We start from the raw sequence: 6,000 nt of genomic DNA on the forward strand, positions 1-6,000 counted from the left end.
TTGTTTAATACATAGTTTGTAAACATATCTGAGAGTTTTCATATTATTTGTCTTTTTCCCTTTCACTATTGATTTAATTCTCAGTTCTGCCTAAATATCAGACTTCAAAAACTGTTCTTAATTTGTGCTTAAATATGGTTAGAAGCTTGATACTGAAATTATTCAGTAAATACTGAGTTTTGAAAAGTATTTACAACTAACCAAGGAAGGAGAACTTAATTCCTAACTCCTAAACTGAGTGTTTCTAATAAAGAGTTGTTTTTTATTGCAAAAAGATGTTTTGTGATCTCACGTACTTGGAGAGTGAGATGTGGAGAATTTACCAAGGCACAAAGATGGACAAAAGAGAGTCAATGGGCAGACAGCGACTGATAAAGAAGGCAGATAAATGAGGAAAGGAACATTTTGAAAAATTTCTGTGATATCTTTACTTAAGATAATATTTAAGAGAATGTTGTTCACAGCTGCAAAAGAGATTCAGAAATGAAACATAGAAAAGATATTGAAAAATGGGAAAGCGGGGGAGTGGGAGGGAGAAAAATGATACACAGATGGCGAAAGAAAATGTCTAGAAGAACAAAGGTATTTATAAAATAGCTGTGAGTCCTCTGCTCTTCAGTCTTGAAAATCCTCTGGTTTCATAGTCTCTGCTTCTTTACACAGGATGTACATTTATAGATTGTTTACTTAGTAACTGGAACCTTTGCTTTTTTTCTCTTCAAAAAAAAAATCATGAAGTTAGAGGGAGAAGTTTGTTCCCAATCACTTAGAAATGGAAACCTCATCTACGGGCAGTTGTAAAGAGTCAAAATATACTTTAATAATAAAAGTGATAAACTGTTAAAATGATCAGGCTATTTCTATTGGTTATTGAAGTTCTTAGAACTTTTTTTTCTGCAAAATATTAGAGTGATATCAGTGGCATTGCTTGAGAATCAATTTAAGCACAGTAGTGACAGTTTTGTACTGACTCAGTGGACAAGCATTTGAGCAAACTCCAGGACAGTGGAGGACAGAGGAGCCTGGCGTGCTACAGTCCATGGGACATGACATAGCGACTGAGCAACAACAACAAATGGCCATTTTTGCTATACAATTATTTTAGAATTTTTATATTAAGTCAGTAAACACACATAACCCAATAGCTGTTAGGAAACTGTGACTATATTCCTTGAATTTAAGAGACATCATCTTAAAAACTCTCTTTAGAAAACTGTCTCTTTGCTGAAGACACAGTGGTAGGCTCTGAGCCCAGGCTGTCTGGGCTGTAGACCCAGCTTTGTCTCTTACTGTCCGGGTAACTTGGAACAGTCATTTCTCCTCTCAGAAGGTACAGGTGATGTCTCATGAGGCTGGGCTATTGGATAATTAAGTGCAAATAACTCAGAAGAATGTCTGACATATAAGAAGTATCCAATAAATTTAAGGTATCAGGATGCGTTGTTCAATAGAAAAGAAAAAAAAAATCACATCAACATATAAACAGAAAGCCACAAAAGAAGTAAATATGTTTGGTAGTCATGCAAGGTGACTATTATTCTTTAAAAAAAAATCTATCAAAGTATCTTCCACATAGTTAGCAGTTTAATAAATATGTACTGAAAAGATGAGTGGTTAAGAGAATAAAATGTGAAACTGGAGGTACTCATCAGAAGTATTTATTGAGATCTCATACACACTTATAACTATATTGGATCTGCTTTAGTTAGTGGGAAAATATGATATAACATATCTTCAAGGTTGTTTCAGCTGGTTGCAGAGAGATTACATATATGTATGACAGACATAAGATAAGCCTTTGCAAGTAGTAAGCACTCAGTAAGTACTCAAGAACTCACTCAATGAATGAATGGGAAAATATGAAATAATTCTAAATGATAACAGAAATGTAAGGAATTATAACATAGGTAGTCTGGCAATCATAAGACCCAAATGAGTTGATGTAGTTCTGAAAGTAGGATTCAGGCAGATATTTAAAGAATGTGTATTTTAAGCTTGTCATTTTCAAGCCTGGGGCTTCCCTGGTGGCCTCAGATGGTAAAGAATCTGCCTGCAACGCAGGGGACCTAGGTTCAATGGGAGGGTCCCCTGGAGGTATACTCTAGTATTCTTGCCTGGAGAATCCCAAGGACAGAGAAGCCTAGTAGGCTACAGTCCATGAAGTCACAAAGAGTCGGACACCACTGACTAACACTTTCATTTTTCACTTTTTCAACCTTAGTTGCACACTGAAATAGTGAATATCCATAGCCATCCCAAGAAAATCTTATTTGACTTATGTGAAGCCCAGGAGGCATTTATATGGTTTAAAAGCTACTGAGGCATCTGATATGAAGGCATCTGATATCAATATATACAGTTAGCAAATATTTTTCAAAAAAAAAAGCTATTGAGATGATTCTAATATTCAGTCAAGGTGGGACTCACTGGTATAAATGATCAAAAACACAGAAAATATCATTTGGGCAGGCCTGACGTGGAGAGAGATGGTAGTGTGGGGGCATTTGTGTGTAGGACTGTGAAAAGATGTGCAGTGACACAGAAGGGAGTTACACTGAGGCTAGACTAGCTTAGTTTAAGGTAACAGCATCCTCCATTGGGATGGACAAGATAGAAGTGACAGATATGTGACTTTCTCATATGCATGGACTTTGACTTCAGGCCCAACTTAAATCCCCTGCACAGGTGGAAAGGATGTAGTGAAAGGAAGAACTAAGTTAAGTAAATTAAGTTACTGGGAAAATGGTGTTTCATGGCCAGGCAGGAAAATGGAAGGGGCCAAAAAGGGAACAAAAATAAGTCACATACTTCTTGAGTTTGTAAGGCTTCATAAATAGAGAAATTTGTCTTTCCAAAACTCTCCAAGTACAATATATGGTGGATCAGAAAATCTCTGTTTTATGGAACAAAGTAAATTCCCTCCTCATAGCTGCTCACTATAAATTCCCTCTCAAAACTGGTTATACCAACTCAGAAATGAAACTAGAGCTGTGCACAACAGGTTGGGCAAAATAAGAAATAACCCTCTTGAAAGTTTACTTACTGTTTCAAATGTTCACATTAGAAGCAGAAGTATTTAAGTCCCGTGAGAAAACGCTAAATGAAAATAGGAAGTATTGAAAATGAAAGCCACATACATTTTGTAAGAATTTGACCTTCCATATTCTTTCTGTAGATTTTTTTCTACATAAAGTAATTGAAATTGTTAGACCTTCTGATGAATAATATCTATGTGGAGGCACATATTAATACTGCTATTTCTAAATTAAAGAAATGTGATTGCCTAGAAACATATTGAATGACCATCATTTTTGTTTAAAAAGAAAAAAATGTGTTAAATGAGGCAGAGTGATCTAGCGAAGAGTTGACCTGTATTTATATTGTCTTTTTAATCTGAAGCTATTGTATTAGTTTTGCACATGGACTTTTGAAATGTCTTCTAGATATCATTGGCCTAAATATTTCTGTTATCTCCAAGTATTATTATTCATGTTTGCTTACTTTGTTGCCATACAAACTCTGAGAGATGGATATGGTATCCCACTGTACATAGAAGAAGGCGAGTTTCAAAGAGGGGCTTGCCTCAGTAAGCAATCATAATGACCAGGCTAGAACACAACTTCTTGAGTTTCTGTGTGACATCTCATTTTATACTAACATATTCATTCCAGTGGTTACTGACCTTTTAAAATCACAAACTCTAGTCAGCCTGATATAACACAAATGAAAGCAAGTATATTCACTTTTTCAAATTACATATTACTTGGACTCTGACTAATGTTAGTTTTTAAAGGAAGCAATGTTTCATATTTTCAGTATGATTTTCAGCAGGCTTTGATTTTAGGTAGACCCAGCTTAAAATCCTAGAAGAATTTTCATTATCTCTATATGCCTCAGACTTCTCATATGTAAACTAGATAATAATTTGTACTTTATATGTGTAAGAATCTTATCAAGTAAGAATGCATGTAATATTCTTAACACATGGTAGGCTTAATACAGGCTATTTACATAATTCTGAAGTTGAAATAACTGTTTCATAAAGGTATAAATAGGTTTCATTAATTTATTATTACAAAAATTGTACTTTTTAAAGAAACCATGATCTCTGTTAAAATTGAAGATAGTTTGAAAAAGAATTCAGGTTAAAATATGTAAAATATTTTTAAAATACATAAATATGAAAGGTATGATAAAAGTATCAAAAGACATTTTTATAAAGCTAGGTGAAAGTGAAAGTCACTCAGTCATGTCTGACTCTTTGCGACCCCATGGACTGTAGCCTACAAGGCTCCTCTGTCCATGGAATTTTCCAGGCAAGAGTATTGGAGTGGTTTGCCATTTCCTTCTCCAGGGGATCTTCCCAACCCAGGGATCGAACCTGGGTCTCCCACATTGCAGGCAGATGCTTTACTATCTGAGCCACCAAATCATGCATAAAAATAAACGTACAGGAAGAGCAAAGAGAACACTAGAAAGAAAGGCTATGTGGACAGCCATATGCAAAAGAATGAAATAGACTGCTATCTTACACCAAAAAAAAAATCAACTCATGGATTTAAAACTTGAACATAAGACATGAAACTGTAAAACTCCTAGAAGAAAACAGTGGGTAAGCTCCTTGACCATTAGTCTTGGCAATGATTTTTTTGAATTTGACCCCAAGAGGCAGCAAAAGCAAAAATAAACAAGTGGGATTACATCAAACTAAAAAGTTTCTGCATACCAAAGGAAATCATCAACAAAATGAAAAGGCAACCTACTGAATGGGAGAAAATATTTTAAAATCATGATTCTGATAAGGGATAATATCCCAAATATATAAAGAACTGATTAACTCAATAGCAAAAACAGTCTTATTTACAAATTAGCAGACCTCTGTAGACATTTTCCCAAAGAAAACATACAAATGGCCCAGCAGGTACACAGAAAGGTGCTGAACATCCTCAACATCACTAGTCATTAGGTAAAATGCAAATTAAAGCCATAGTGAGATATCACCACATACCTGTCAGAATGGTTGTTATCAAAAATAAAAACTGATGATGAGGACGTGGAGAAAAAGAAACCTGCATCCTTTTGGGTTCCTGTAGTTGCTGTAAACTGATGCAGCTACTACAGGAAATAGTACGGAAGTTCCTCAAAAAATTAAAAATAGAACTACCATATGATCCAGCATTCCCACTGTGAGCATTTATGCCAAAGAAACAAAATCATATTAGGGGTTATTTGAGGAGTCTTTAAGCATAGCGCAGGAAATAAGAGAAGCAAAAACAAGGAAGAAAGGGAAAGGTATACCTAACTGAATGCAGAGTTCCAGATAATAGCAAAGAGGGACAAGAAGGCCTTCTTCAATGCATGATGCAAAGAAATAGTGGAAAACAACAGAAGGTGAAAGATCAGCGATCTCTTCAAGAAAACTGAAAATATCAAAGAAACGTGTCAGCCAAAGATGGGCACAATAAAGGACAGAAATGGTAAAGACCTAAAAGAAGCAGAAGAGATAGCAAGAATACACAGAACTGCACAAAAAAGATTTTAATGACCCAGATAACCATTATGGTGTGGTCACTCACCCAGAGCCAGAAATTCTGCAGCATGAAGTTAAGTGGACCTTTAGAAGCACTGCTGCCAGTAAAGCTAGTGGATGTGATGGAATTCCAGCAGAGCTATTTAAAATCCTAAAAGATGATGCTATCAAAGTGCTGTACTCAATATGTCAGCAAATTTGGAAAACCCAACAGTGGCCACAGGACTGAAAAAGGTCAATCTTCATCCCAATTCCCAAGAAGGGTAGTACTAAAGAATGTTCAAACTACTGGACAATTGCACTTATCTCCCATGCTAATAAGGTTATGCTGAAAATTCTTCAAGCTTGGCTTCAACAGTTCATGAATCGAGAACTTCCAGATGTTCAAGCTAGGTTTAGAAAAGGCAGAACCAGAGGTCAAATTGTCAAGATTCCATGAATCATAGAGAAATCAAAAGAATTCTAGAAAA

The 6,000-nt window shown here is 35.5% G+C and overlaps 1 long non-coding RNA gene across 1 annotated transcript in view; it reads right to left on the reverse strand.

The window, feature by feature from the left end:
• LOC147378673 (uncharacterized) overlaps positions 1–5,098 on the reverse strand; it is a 40,728-nt gene extending 35,630 nt beyond the window's left edge. The window contains exon 1 of the long non-coding RNA XR_015153028.1: positions 5,009–5,098. This is a non-coding gene — a long non-coding RNA (uncharacterized LOC147378673). The remainder of the gene's footprint in view (positions 1–5,008) is intronic.
• Positions 5,099–6,000: the final 902 nt, after the last annotated feature.

The sequence above is a fragment of the Bos grunniens genome, chromosome 2, assembly GCF_055505025.1.
Source record: "Bos grunniens cultivar Pamir isolate PY7600 chromosome 2, Bosgru_T2T1.0, whole genome shotgun sequence".
Classification (NCBI taxonomy): Eukaryota; Metazoa; Chordata; class Mammalia; order Artiodactyla; family Bovidae; genus Bos; species Bos grunniens.